The 14,910-nt window shown below is 41.3% G+C and overlaps 1 protein-coding gene across 4 annotated transcripts in view; it reads right to left on the bottom strand.

Moving 5' to 3' along the window:
- TNRC6B (trinucleotide repeat containing adaptor 6B) overlaps positions 1-14,035 on the bottom strand; it is a 118,552-nt gene extending 104,517 nt beyond the window's left edge. For all 4 annotated transcript variants that reach the window (XM_030960595.1, XM_030960591.1, XM_030960594.1 and 1 more), the window contains exons 1-2: positions 13,871-14,035; positions 1,710-1,782 (exon numbers count right to left, since the gene is read on the bottom strand). The gene's annotated coding sequence lies outside the window, so the exon portion shown is untranslated. The remainder of the gene's footprint in view (positions 1-1,709; positions 1,783-13,870) is intronic.
- Positions 14,036-14,910: the final 875 nt, after the last annotated feature.

Raw genomic sequence — 14,910 nt, 5'->3', positions numbered from 1 at the left:
TGAAAAGGTCAAAAGTAAGATAATCCTCTTCTAGCCTTGCATATATCCACCCAAACTACTTGGAATGGGACTGAAAACCCTCAATTTTTTATTCACCTGATATCCTTCAGAAAAATTAACTAACTTCAACTGGAGTAAGGTAACACCAAGGAAGCCCTGGAAAATAGCAGTGCACTAGTATGCCCACATATGATGTGGCAAATGCACATCTAAACTTAGGAACAACTTTTATTTAACTCTTTAAAATGTAATACAGCAATGAGAATCTATTCTCAAAGGTTAAAACATTCATTAATATGAACCAGCATGATTTCTTACCAACTTTAATGCCCACTGCAAGACTGTCCTGCCATTAAACAGTATGGTTTTGGGACAATCCAGTTTGATTTTTAGTCCTGTTTTTGCTCCATGCTTTTCCTTCAGCAAAGATGTACTCATTTTGTTCACTGGGATCAGCATGAGAGATGCACTCCTAGTGCAGTGTCCTTATGGATACCATCTCTGCACTGCTGCATTCTAACACACTCTGGCAAGCAAAACCTGAACAAAATTTCCATATACTTATAAATCCCTGAAAACCAATACCAGTGAATAAGGTACTTCCTCTAGGCCTGATTTTCCCTCCATTGTAGAAAGGTCCAGCATGGAAAAATACAAAGTTCTCAATAGCAAGAGAGAGCTGGAATTCCAATGATTTCAAATTTGGTTTCATCAAACAGGCATCACTGGGCCTAGACCCTGGTCTAATTCAAGGGTCCTTCATGCAGCAACACTTTTTTTTTAGATTGGCAGCAGGAATCAAATATGGACTAAAGAGAAAATCCGTTCTTCATCAGATAATGAAGAAAAAACCTACTTCAGGCTTCTAAAAAGTGCAGCTGTGAGAGAAGCACTTATTAATGTACAGCCAATCGTGATTCCTGTGAATTCCCAAGTCTGAATTGGATATGGCCCACTGGAAACTCCCTGAAGGACAGTAAGGCTGTGCCAAATGTCACCACTACAGACATTTAGCAGAATTTGAAGATAGGTCCCAAACTCTCTCACAAAGCAAAGCAGGCACACCAGTGCTCTTCCAAGGCAGTGATCTCATGTACATGGCACACTTGAAACAAGAGCAGCTAGAACAAGGCACTGCTTGACTGAACAGTGTCTTAAATGAGACTGTGCTTGTCTGACACAATTGTATCGACACACCAGCCTCTAGGTACAGACAAAATGTTCATTTTTAACACATGATCCAACCATATTGGATTTAATTGCTAAAGCATTGTATTACATTAAGTCTGTTAAGAATGTACAAAAGCAACATAAAATTTAATATACAGAAGAAGAAGAGAGTATCTTTCGTCACTTTAAATGCAAGTTGTTCTGAGAGCAAGAGCATTCAGAAGATAGAAAACCTTCGACTATAACTTTATTGCTTATAGGAAATAATCACTTACCAATTCCAGTGAGTCAAAAAATCTCAACATAACTTAATAATTTTAAAAGAAAATTACACATCACACATATCAACTTCAGCTTACAGAAACAAATCACATCAGGCAGTAACATAAACTTCACACACAAACCCACAGGAAATAACACACTAGAAAGCACATGAACACAGGTCTACATCCTACAGTATCTTAAGAACCAGCATAGGCTATTGCTTTTCTCACCTCCAACTTTCAAGATCACAATACTGAGCTTTGGTTGATTTTTACCTTTGACAGTTTCCAAGGGCTGCCAAAGCCCACAAGGATCCGTCCTGGCTACATTCAGTGCAAAAACAAAACCCTAAAAGGAGACAAAAAAAAAATTTAAAATGTCAACCAACTGTGGTCATCAGTAAATTCAAAACAAATATAAAAGCAAAAGTCAGCTGTCTCCAAAGCTCAGCAAACCTAGGTGCACAGAAATGAAAGGAATAGGCTGCCATCAGGAAAATATTTTCTTAAAATTCCCCCCACAACCTCCCATCCAAATTTGGAAAAACAGTAAATACTGGTAGCATGTGTGAGAGAATCTCCTACTGACTATGAGATACAACAGAACAGTAGGAGGCTCTAGAAACATAATTTCTATTCACAACTGGGGAAAACATGCAGTGAAACTGGTTTCTTGTACAGGAACTGAAAGAAAACACATAAGCGTGTTTCCTTGCAGTCAAGGGAAGAGATTATGTAATCCTACATTAACTCCTGAATATTAAATATGTGTAAAAATGAATCCCATACCTACCAATTGTCAGGTATTTAATCCTATTTTGAAAGAGTAACATAGCAGCACTGCACTGGCTTACAATCATGTCCATTTCAAATCATACACAGCTAGTATTAAATACTTCAGTTTTGGTTTTGCAAAACATAACCAAATTCCAGGAATTAAAAGAAGTCCAGAACCATCAGCTTACCATTATACATGCAAGTTAACATCACTAAAATCTAAATTATTCCAGTTACCAATATTCAGGGTTGTTGTAAGAGTCATGAACAAGTGGCACTTTTCTAAATTCACTGCATTGTTTTGTTGGTTCCTTAATGTACAGCATTATTTAGGAACAAAGTGTTCCTGTCATTGGACTAACTGCCATAAACAGAGTTTATTTTTTTACCCTGATCTTCTAGCATTAACTAAGAGCTTTCTGGGCATGATTTCCATTCAAACAATTTCTGACTAGAAAATACATTTGGTGATAAAAGGGAGTCTTACCTGCCACTGTGGTTTACCTGTCCCTTTGCTAGTGAGCAAAGGCTTTACAGATGCAAACTTGAATTTTGAACTTGGTTCTGACTTATGCTGTGGGGTGATTCTGATAAAGCAACCAAGAGCACACTCTACTCAAAAGGCCTCAAGCTGTCTTAAAACATCATCTTACAAAAATCAGCTGCTGACATAAATAAACAAAAACATCCCATACTCAATTAGGATATGGGAAGTTGGCTTCAAGTCATTCACAACTTCAAAACAACACAGAAATATTTCTTGGTTTTTCATCTACAGCACAGTAGCAGTGTAAGTAATGATTTACTATAAAAATTACCCAGGACAATCCTGGTCTCACTGTTATGGTAATTCTCCACTTCACTTTTCAAGGCACAAGTTGGAAACATAACTTGTAACCAAATAATTTGGTAGGAGAGACACTACTGGTGTTTGAGAAGAGGATTTGCAGCCTCTTTATTTCACATGGTTTAGAACAATCTCTTTGCATTACTTAGGTGGAAGGAAATCCAGGAAGGATTAGTACTTCAAGGGAAAATGAACTAAAGATATCACTCTAAACAAAGCAGCTGGGAGGAATGGGAAAAGGCAGAAATCCTCAATCTCTCATGGAAAAAAATCCAGAGGAATATTCAGGAAGGACAGTCACATATCCCACAAAATCACTGTGGTGTTCTACAGCAAAACATGACATGAGAGAGGGTGTCCCTTATGTTTAATTTAGCATCGGCTGCACAACTTCATCTTTTGTTCTGCATTTAATTCTTTGCACTGATGTTTTTGGTAACATATGGAACATGTTTCAGCTGTTCGTGTAAATATGACACAAGTACTTTTAACAAGATAAATATCTGTAACTTGGAATAGATACATTACTCTGTCCTGCTCTTCTAAAGAAACATGAGAGTAGAAGGACCAAATAGAAGTTAAAAACCTCTATGAACAAAACACAAGTCACATTTCACAGCACCTAGGTCTTTTCATATGAACAACTCAAATACAAACCATTTCATAAAACAGAGCACTCCTGAAGATGTCAGGGGGTTTAAAAAGGACAATAACATGATCTGCTCAAGAAAATCCAATCATTAATGAATTTGTGTTTTTCCTCATTAAACAATGTCACCCTTTTTGATTCATTGTTAAGGGAGACATGAAACATGCAAAGGGATACTTCTCAAATGGTCCTAAATCAGACTTTCTGTTTAGAAAATCCTGGCTCTAGCCTTTCAGTCTAAAGACAGTCTTGAAACATAAGAACAGAATACCTCATCATCACCTTCTGAGTGTTCCAAACCATTTACGTAAACAACATTTAAGGTGCTAAATGTTTCTCCTCCCAGTTAAGGAAAAGTAAACTGAAAAGCTTATTTAGAAAAATGTTTTGCTTACATGTTTTGCCACTTTCTACTGTACAAAGCAGCACAAACCCCACTTCTTTTCTGCTCATACTGGTTAGGTTAAAGAATCCATTAAAGGATGCAGTGAACATAAAAGGTATTTGTCCTCACTTTGCTACAGCAACCTATTGTACACTACATACACTACACATCACTTCTCAACTGTAATCAAGATTACATCCCAACTATAATCAGCCAAAGGCTGCCAAGTGGTTAAGTTTTCCCAAGTCCTTTGTGTTTTGTTCCACGCTGTATTTTCACTGTGACTGAAGCATATATACACACACGTTTATGTAAACATACACATATATGTGTGTAGATACCATATACATATGTAACAAGATGCCCTCAAAATTATTTCTACTTTCTCTTCAAGATCTTCAACACTTTACACCACAACATTTATGGAAACTGTGAAAATTGAGGTTGTTGGAAGTACTGTGTCTTAACTGACTGATGGCATCTTCTGGACAGCCAGCATCACCGTAAGAGTTATGGTGATAGCTGGAGCAGCAAGGAATTAAAACATAGTGAGTTGAGAATACCAGCTGCTTTTTACACTCCATATTAAAGTTTGACCCACTCAAAAAATTCGCTTTGCAAAGTTGGAAACAAATTATCACTTTAAAAACCCAACAAAACAACAACAACCAAGCCTTTATTTCACGGCATTTGCAAAGTGACAAAGTCTTCAGAATACAGAGGACCAGAGTTTTTTAAGGACAGGTGAAGAGTGGATGTTATACTGGACCAGAGACATGAAGCATTTTTCTCCATCTTAACCAAAATGTTGTGATGAGTGAGAAGCCTGCTTCTCAACAGCTCAACTTTAAACCTGAAAGCTATAAATAACTCCTTTACTGCTGATAATCCCAAGAGAATCATCCTGTCAGATTATTCATACCACTAAAGTCAACTCAAGATCGAAGGTTTCCTTTTGAACCCCCAGTAATACTCCTCAAGTCCCATACAGCAGTATGTTTATCAAACCCAGCAGCAGTAACTAAATTAAAACTGATAAGGGGGTAAGCAGCCTTGTGCAGAGCAAAGGGGAAATGGTGCTTATTCACTGACAGCAGCAATTACAAGAGCTAAAGACAACATTACTGAAAATCATTCACATACAGGACAGGATTGGAAGATACCATACCTTTTAAACTATCTAGTTCTTACAATCTTCCTGTATGTAATTACAAGAGTATGGAAGATTCCTGTGCTAAACTATCCTTTTGCTTTGCTTTACAAGAAGAGTTGTGTTGTTAAGGAATTCACACCAGCATGGCAATACTGGTGCTAAGTCCTCCAGCAGCCATGAAGGCAGACAGGCATCCCCTGCTACAGAGAAAGGCTCTGGGTCCGGCACTGCACCCTGTAACGCAGCCTCAGGCACAAGATTATGGCCAGGCTGAGCCAGGACACAGCCAGGAGGAAGGCCAGGGGATTGTGATGGAGAATGAAGCTTAAGTCACAATCTGCTTTTTCTGTTTTTTAAACTTCACTCTTTTATAGCTTACACCCTGAAATTTTCCAAAATACTGTTCCATATTTACCTCACTTCTAATGATTAATAACGGAGAGGTTCTCTTATACAAGGACATTTTGACTTCTCACTAACATGATTATACATGCAGAGAAGTCCAAGATCTCAGCACTATTATTGTCAAAGAAAACAAATGCTGAGCTGTTAAGCAAATAATTCTAAACTATAATTGCAAACACCAACTTCGAACATAACCAGCTGCCAAATAGAACTTCATCAATATTTATAGCGTGACATCAGTCTGAATTGTACTTTTCAGCTATTTCAGCACCTAAGAAAGGAACAGGAAGCTAATTTTGAAAAATCTGTTTTATATTCAACAAAGCTTTTTCTTCAAAGAAATGAGGCAACACATTCTTATGGCTAATTTATAAATTTAAAAACACAATGCAAATTATTACTGATACAAAGCTAGTCCTCAACACTGCAATCTTTGCTGAACGTGTTTAGTTAGTACTACTGAATTTGGAACTACATGCAAGAAGAGCTTCAGACCTGCTCAACTATGTGTGAGGTCAGGGCCCTAAATGTTCAGTCGTTTTGCACAAAAAGAGTTCTTCAACTTTCTCATCTGATTTCCTCTGACAGTGGCATTTAAAAGAAAAGTAACCCAGTTTACTATTGCAACCAAAAACATAAAAGTCTGCTTTTAGGCTACCTACTTGAACTACGTGACAACTGATTTTCACTGTCAAGCTCTCACACCACACTTAAAAACCTAACTCTTGAAATTTGCTGCTAGTTTTGAATGTTCTTCACTTACAGGTTACCTTTTGTTCATCCTTTATTAAATTGAAAATGCACTAACACAAAGTTTCAATTATTTTTTGTCCAAACATCGTCAGACTAAAGTTACTTTCAGTTTATTTACATACCCAGCTGCGGCAGGGGTGAGATAAGCTGATATACAGTATCCATACACAAGGCAGCACCAGTTTATCTATTTACCTTCAACTGGTGAAAGCAACATGATCCAGCATTGGTTAAGTACAGGGTTAGGGCTGGAGAGGGAAGGGACTAGTTATGTCACTGTATTCTTGCCCTCAGGCCACCACAATGTAACACTGTCAGGAGCGCTTTCCTTTGCTTATTAGACAATGTTAAAAAGTATTTGATACAATGGGACTTCTATCTGTTTTCTCCACAGTCTTAATTCAGTTTTCAATCAACAGGAAGCTTCTCTCAATATGAAGCTATTTTCCACAACACATAAATTGCCAGGGACAGGGGAGAGAAAGTTGGACTTTGAATATGAAAGAACCAGAGCAGTTAACTTCCAACAAATGAAAAGTATTATCAGCCAGTTTTGGTTGTGCCTCTGAGTACTCTAAAAATTAAAAGGGCCAAGCAAAGAAAATTATAGGCAGCTACTCTACAACAACTATGGAGTTTAAAAAATGTGTGGAACAGCCTAGCTTTGCAATAAAATACATCTTCCCCCTTTCAAGTACCACTTAGCAAAGTGAGTCCCATCAGAAACATAGGCAACTTCCCCATAGCTTTTATTAAATATAACAGAAACACTGAACACCAACTAAAATCTACACCTGTTCTTCAGGCTGCCACCACACCAGCTGCAGAAAGTAGACGAGCAGATCCTGAAGCACCCAACGCAATTTTAGCTTTACTATCACACCTTGCCTTGAAGGGATAGGAAAAACATGAGCTGAGCCTGTAGGAAATCACCAAAAAACGACATTTATTATAAGGGGCAGGGAAATACTATAGTATTATAGGGAATAATAAAGAAAAGATCCATTTTAAATGTGAGAATCCATTTCAAATGTGAGAAAACGTTAAGTATTGATTTTTTTGCAGTGTCAATGAAAAATGGTATGAATCTTAATGAACAGTCACAAATAAGCACTGTGGCTTGACTCTCGCATTTTTGTTCTCTTCAAAAGAAGACTCATCTGCATTTTAATTTGCCAGAATAGGCATTTGATACAACACAACTCAAACCCCATAATGCAGAATCTCAGCCATTTGACAAACAAAAATACTAAAAATTTAATTTTAAACAAATTATTCTCAGAATACAAATACATATGGAAGGACAAGAATTTAAATTATAAAGGTTGTAACAGTAAAATATCCTGCATAGACACACATTGGTGCCAAAGCACTCTTTTTTTAGCTCCTTACTTGAAGCAGTTAAGTGGAACTTAAAAAACAAACAAACAAAACCTCCAAAATAAAACTCCCAAACATTGTTATCAGAATAAACACATTCCCAACACAGAGTGAAACTGCTATATTTACAGCAATGTAAGAATGCTGTTATAATAACACTAATACATCCAGGAAAAATCTAAATACATAAAAATCCCAGAGAGGGTCACAAGGAAAGATACTAAACCCCATAAAAGCAGCTGAAAATGCTTTAAAGCAACTATTTAGAGCAATAGGTACTACGGCCTTCTCTCTTAAAGGGATTTTGGGCTGCTTCAGATCAAGGATGGATCATAATTCCTTCTGAAGTATATTCTGATCTTTGTAAGAAGCTGGGGTAAGGGGACACATTCTCTTCCTCTATCTCAGAGGCAAATTTTTTATATCAAAATATTATCCTAATGCTTTTTCCCAAGTTCCTCATCATTCCTCATGCTAGCTCCCCTCTAATACTATTAACTTATGGTTTCTCAAGTCACAGTGTGCAAGCAACAGAAACCTCAGAGGTTTGAAATAGTGTTCCACTGTAATGTAAAGTAAGTAAGTGTATAGGTGATTTAATCTTCTACAAAATCTAACTTCTGGAAAAGCTTTTAAATCACAAAGTTACTGTACTGCTGTGTAAAAAGCAGAATATACTGTAAGCTGTAATAAGAAAATGTACTCTGTGTACATCTTCTCCAGAAAGAGACATCAGATTATTTCTAAGGATCCCCAAATGTGCCAGGAGAGAGCTAAAAGGTTCTCAAACGTCCAGGAAAGAGCCTTTAAACACAGGTTAAAACCTGTCTCTCTTCAGCTCCTAAGACACAGAAGTTCCTAACTAGAGGACACTGACACTGAAGTGCTGAGTAATTTGTATCTCTTGGCTGCAAGAAACAGTGAGACGAGAGGATCTACTCCCATTATCATTGGTGGATCACCCTAAGGCTGAAATAGATTTATGCACAGTAGACTGGCAGTCCCTGAAGAGTTCCTTCTATTCCCCAGAGGTGGGTTTCCTATCTTTCCTACCACTCATGTGGTACTGTTGTGAGACTTATGCAGAGGTCACAGGGCCAGGGAACTTGGTAGTGAGATTGCCACGGAGCAGCCCAGCAGTTCCTTAGTTCTGACCATGCGGAGACCTATCACACCAGTCCTAAAACAAGAAGGGCAGCAAAAACCTTACCAAACGTTCAGCTCCTGGATTTAAAATCCTACATTCAATTTAACTAGTGAAATTCTCTCACAAAGTCTGCTTTTGCCACATGAGCAACACATTAGAGAACTGCAGGTAAAACCAGTGTTTGTGGTAAGAAAATAGGAGGGACTCAAGTAGGAAAAAAAACCCCTACAACCCTAGGATACAAGATGATCAGAGGAACAGGAAGAAGCATTTCCAACAAGCAAAACAGAGGCTCGAATCTGAAAAATCTTCAAACTTATCAGAAGAAAGCCAACAGTATTAGCAAAAACTATGTTCTTTGTAGACTACTACCAAATCAAAGGGCATAAATTTCTCCTGTTACAGAACAGACTTCTCTAATGAAAAACCCAATACACTACTGAAAAATTCTGCGAGGTTGTTTTTCTTTATAGCACTTTTTATGACACTGTCAAGAGTCATGATAAAAGTACAGGAATTAAGTGCAAGTAAAAACATCAACAACTTTTACTTCATTACTCATTTAGATGGATTAGAGGACTTCCGCTCATACAAGCAACATGGTATCATTGTATCACCTTTTGACTAATCCTCTGTCAGGCTATCTAAAATTATCAACTCCTTGTTTTGCAACTTTGCTTCTTATCCTTTCATCTGCTAATTAGATTTCCAGCCTCCCATCTTCTGTCTAACATGGTCAAAATATACCAACTTCCAGGTTATTTTTTACACATTTATTGTGACCAGTATCCTGTAACATGCAGCACAAGTGCTGCATTATGATACCTCCCATTTCTCCTGACAAGGAGGATGTTGCTCCACAGACTTAAAAGCTAAACTGGCTAAGAGCTGCTTTCAGATCCATTTTACTTTTTTAAGTAGATATTTTAAAAAATTTAAACAGTGTTAAGTCTCAGATAGAACATTAACTTGCTTCCCAGATTTTCTCACAGAGGAACTATTGAGTTTTTTCTGATCCACAGACATTAAATCAGGAAATACATGCACGATATCCAATTTCAGAACTACTAAAGCTGGCAGGGCCCAGAAACGCAATCCGTACTGACTAGCTGAAACTGGAAAAGGTCATCTCCATAGCTCACTACATGGTAAACACGGAGAACATCCAAACTCCAACCACAACCCTCATGCTGATGAAAACTTAAAAACCTCAGAACATTCCCCTACAACATGATGCAAACCATAATAAGTGCAAAAACACCCTCTCCCTCTAACCGCTATAAGAAGGCAAAGGGAAAAAACAAATTTAACATACTCACTGCCTACTGCTCTAAAGGAGAAAAAATAAGTGACACCAACGTCTTTCAGCAAAGCATGTTTACTTCCCTGAAGAAATAAAAAATAATGAGTAGCAGTGCAACACAAAAAGGCATAAGCAGAAGAGAAATGTAAGAAAGTATAAGAGTTTTATTATCTGCTGAAAGGGCCAGGGAACAGCAATCAGAATATCCTGATTACTCTCACCCCGGTCACCTCGCAAGCTGAAATACCAGCAGGCAACTACTTGTCTGACAGTGACAGCTGGCCCAAGTACCAAAAAGTGCCCCTATTTTTATTAGCAGATAGTAGCCAAAAGTTTCATTTGGATTCACAAGAAATTAACATGAAATCTTCAGTCCATATTCCACACTCTGTTTGCTATCAAGAACAAGCAGTCTTACCACATATGTTTTATCTGAAAATGTAGAAAGATAGTAAATGCTAAGCTAAGGAAGACTGCTAGCAAGAATACATGTATTTTTCTACCACAACTGGTCAAACCATTGGAAATGCATTTTACGGTCTGCTCAACATTTCTGTGCTAGGTTCTTGCAATTAGAACTGAAGACTGACATTCCCTTGCTATTCTTTCTCTAAGACAGTGAAACATTTCATTATTAAAATTTATGAAAATGGAAGAAACAGACCATTAAAAGCAAATCCAGAGCAAATACATTTTATAAGCCCTGAGGTGACAGAAAACTTTTAGTTTTACAGAAAACCAGTGGTACATATGTGCTAGTATCAGGTACTTCCCTCCTTTATCTATGTGTTAAACACGCTTAATTTATCCTGTGAAAACAAACAATGCCAGTTCTTCACAAAAACTCATCCACTGACCCAAACTACACACATGTTAAAGCTGAGTGAAGAACAACTAATGATAAAGAACTGAATAGCTGTAAAATGCCAGGTATGCTGTAAATAGAAGTATTGCAGACTTGTGAGTCTGATAGCAGCACTATGAGCAATGACTGAGGAAAGCCATTGCAAAGAAACTGGAAAATGACTGTTAGTTGTTATTACTGCACAAAGCAGACAATATTTATATATAAAGATTTCCAAGAAAATAAACACAATAATGGCAGTAAGTGACTAGAACAGACTCTGCATCCAAGCATTTTGCAGAAAATGGAAATAGAGTAACCAAACCATTAAGCAGACTATTAATAAACTCATTCAAGTCAATAACTAAGCTTCTTAGACTTATTCTATGATCTCCAGTTCATACTGCTTAATTGTAAATCCAATCTCTTCTGTGAGCAGAAGTACACCAGTTTCACCAGAGGACGAAAAAAAATCACTCAAAAACCCCAGAGAACAAACCCCATTTGTACATATTTTCAAATTACTATTTTTATAGCAGTCCTTCAATACTTTCCAGCATTCTGGCTGCAGCTATCTCTACATATGATTTTTATTATGCATTATTCTGCAAAAAAAAAATTTCTAATTTCTTACTTGCTATGATAGGAGGCAGATCTAAGGTAAAATACACTACCTCAGAGCTACACAAAATTCTCTCCTGAAGCTTCTTCCTCCGAAGTCATCCTCCAATATCAAGTTTTAATGATGAAATAAGCATCACCAAGCAAAGTCACAACATACACTCAACCTAAATGTTTTATTGGACTATTCTATCCTGCAAACTCTGGCAGATTAAGCTTTGTCAAGACTTCTACGTCTAAACATTTGAACTTATTATTGAAATGAAAGTGTAGATCTCTAGCTGAATTTGCAGGTATACAGAAACTGGAACAACCCATTAATTCAAAAGTCTGCCTAATCAAGATACACTGACTGGTTTATCATTACATTTTTACCAGGACTTCCGTATTAGAGGATTCAGGTGATTCCCTGTAAGCATCCCAATAACATTTTGCCCATCAGCACACATGTAGTATAGCTAAACAAGATAAATGTCTAATGATGACCTCACCTACTCTCTACTAAGACAGATGTGCCTGTACCTTACTGCCCCAAAACCTCACAGCAGAAAATCTAACACACAGCTAACACCTCTCTGGCCTCCCTTCCCCCATCTCCAGCCTCAACTTTTTGCAGGGCAATTTCTTCACTGGGGAATTGTCTAGTTACATCTGCAACTCAGTAAAACTCAGGTGAAAAGTCACCCCTGCAAAACCCTCCCCCGAGATACATCTACCCAGCAGACCCTGCATTATCCAAGGCTCATGTAGAAAAACTGGAGCTTATCTTTTAGCTCGGGGCCTTGGGCAATGCAGCAGATGAGAGCATTCACTCACATCTCAACAGAGCGCATTCCAAGGAATCTGCACCCTTAGAGAGTCACCGCAGGAGAGGAGGGCATTGCTGAGCAACTTCACTGTGGACAAGCTAACTACAAAGTTGCTTGAACTTGTGCACATATTTAATAACCCTATGAACCAAAGTTATCACCTCTACAACACTTGTAGCAGGAACTAATTTCCAAAATCCATTCATATGGGTGGCGATATTACTGGAAAACACTAGGTAAAACAGACCTTTCAAATATAGAGCTGTACAACCCCCAAAGACCTACCTACTATTTTACAGAAAAAGTCACAGTTTTTGTAGAGGTTGTAAACGTGACGACGTTTGTAGATGTCAATGAAAACGTCGTATCGTTTGTAGAGGTTGTAAGCTGAACTTCAGCAAGTCATGATTTAAAAATAGTAATTAATGGATTGTAAAAACGTTAGCTTTACAAAGAGGTATTTTAACAAACGTTCATAAGGTTAGCGAAACGTTACCATGGAAAAACAAGCGCTGTTTACATCAGTAAGCATCTCTACTTTAGCTAGGAAAACACTTTGTTGAGTCTTCGGTTTATTCAACAAGCCTCAGCTGTATGCTGTAGTAGATCCTCCTACATGCACTTTCATGAAGCAGATCTGAGCTTGCAAGATACCACGCGGCAAGCAGCGCTTATCCACAGCCAGCGAAGCGTCTCCAGAAACAAACATTCCCTCATCTTGCTACAAACAGCTGGGGAAACTTTTTTTCCCCCTTAGGACACACCTCTGAACACGGTCACTCTTCCCACCCACCCATCGTACGTACACACACATTTTCACCAGCATCACGTTCCGCTCATCCAGCGCGGTTTGCAGCGGTACCAACGCAACCTCGGCTCTGTCCCCACACTACAGCACTTTTTTTCCCCATCCACACAAGGGCTCCTCGGAGTGTTTGCGCCGCCGTACCTCCTGCCCGGCCTGGGTGATCCGCCGGGCGAGCGGCTCTCCCCCGGGGCCCTGTGTGGAGCGGGAGGGGGCGGCGGGGGGCACCGGGGCGCAGTCGCGGCGCACGGCGGCCGCACGTGAGGCGAGGAGGGGGCAGCGCTCGCCCGGCTGTGCCCCGGGACAGGCGCTTGGCGGGGTCGGGGCGGGAGCAGCGGCCGCACCGCCGCCGCCGGGGCAGCGCCCTTGAGCCGCCGCCGCTCGGGGCCCCTCCCGCCGGCCCGGCCCCCCCGTCCCTCCCCCGCCCCGCGGCACCGCGGCCCGGCGCCAGAGGCCCCTCAGAGGCGGCGCGAGGGTCCGCAGGGCGGGAAGGGCTGCCAGGGAGTCCCGCGGCGGGAGCCGGGATGGGGAATAGGTGGGGGGCCCGTCCCGCACTCACCGCCGAGGCGCCGCCGCGGTGCGCTGAGCCCCCGTTCTTCTCAGTGCCGGGGGCGGCTCCGCCCGCCCGGGAAACACGAACCCCAGGAAGCAAAAGGCGAAGAAGCTGCGAAAAGCGTACCCCCCCCCGCTCCGCCGGCGCCGCCAAAAAAACACCACCGGGGGAAAAAAACCAAAACCAAACTTTCCTCGCCGCCGTCTCTCCCTCCCCCGAGGAGCACGAACCCAAACACACCGGGACACGCCCCCGCACCGCCCCTCGCACCGCCCATTGGACGGCGCCCCGCCGACCCCCGCGCTGATTGGTCGTTCTGCCTGCTCGTCTTCTCCTTCCGCTCCCCTTTCCGCCCCTTCACGCTGCCCATTGGGAAGAGTCTCGGGGATCTCTCCGTCCATTAGCCAGGAGGCACGTCAATCACAGCGGAGCACCGCCCCTCGACGCTTTTGATTGGACTCTCCCGTCACTACACGCCCACCGATTGGCTGCATTTGCTGGCTGTCACCCGTTAGCGTTGCCCCCCACATCCCTCACTGGCTCCCCGCCCCTTCTTCCTCTGCCAGTTAGCTGCGAGATTTGCCCCTTAAATGGGGCACTCGCTCGCCCGCTTCTACTTGTCCCGCCCTTCCGCCCTACGGATTAGGCTGTGGGTCGCACCCTCCGACTCCATTAGAGAAGGAATATGCCCGTTACACCGTAACAACGCAGAGACCCGCCCACCGAGCCGCGCTCCTCGGCGGCCCCTGGACCCTCCTCAGCCGAGGCGAGGTTACGTTAGTTTGTGCACTCATGTGCCGGCCGCACGGGCGGAACGCCGTGACGGGCACAGGCGAGAGCGCGTATGGCCGCGGCTATGGCCGCTCAGCGCCGCCGCGACACGGCACCAACGCCACACTGCCCGCCGGCCCCAGCGACATCTCCGCTTTGGCCCGCCCCTCCGCGTGCACGCGCGACAGCTATTGGGCAGGAGAGGTGTCAGTCGTGCAGCTCCCTAAGCTCATTGGCCTTTAGCCGACGCTTGCGCAGCCAGCCGGCGACCTCCC

The sequence above is a fragment of the Camarhynchus parvulus genome, chromosome 1A (genome assembly GCF_901933205.1).
Source record: "Camarhynchus parvulus chromosome 1A, STF_HiC, whole genome shotgun sequence".
Classification (NCBI taxonomy): domain Eukaryota; kingdom Metazoa; phylum Chordata; class Aves; order Passeriformes; family Thraupidae; genus Camarhynchus; species Camarhynchus parvulus.
This window is presented reverse-complemented; position numbering and strand designations above follow the sequence as displayed.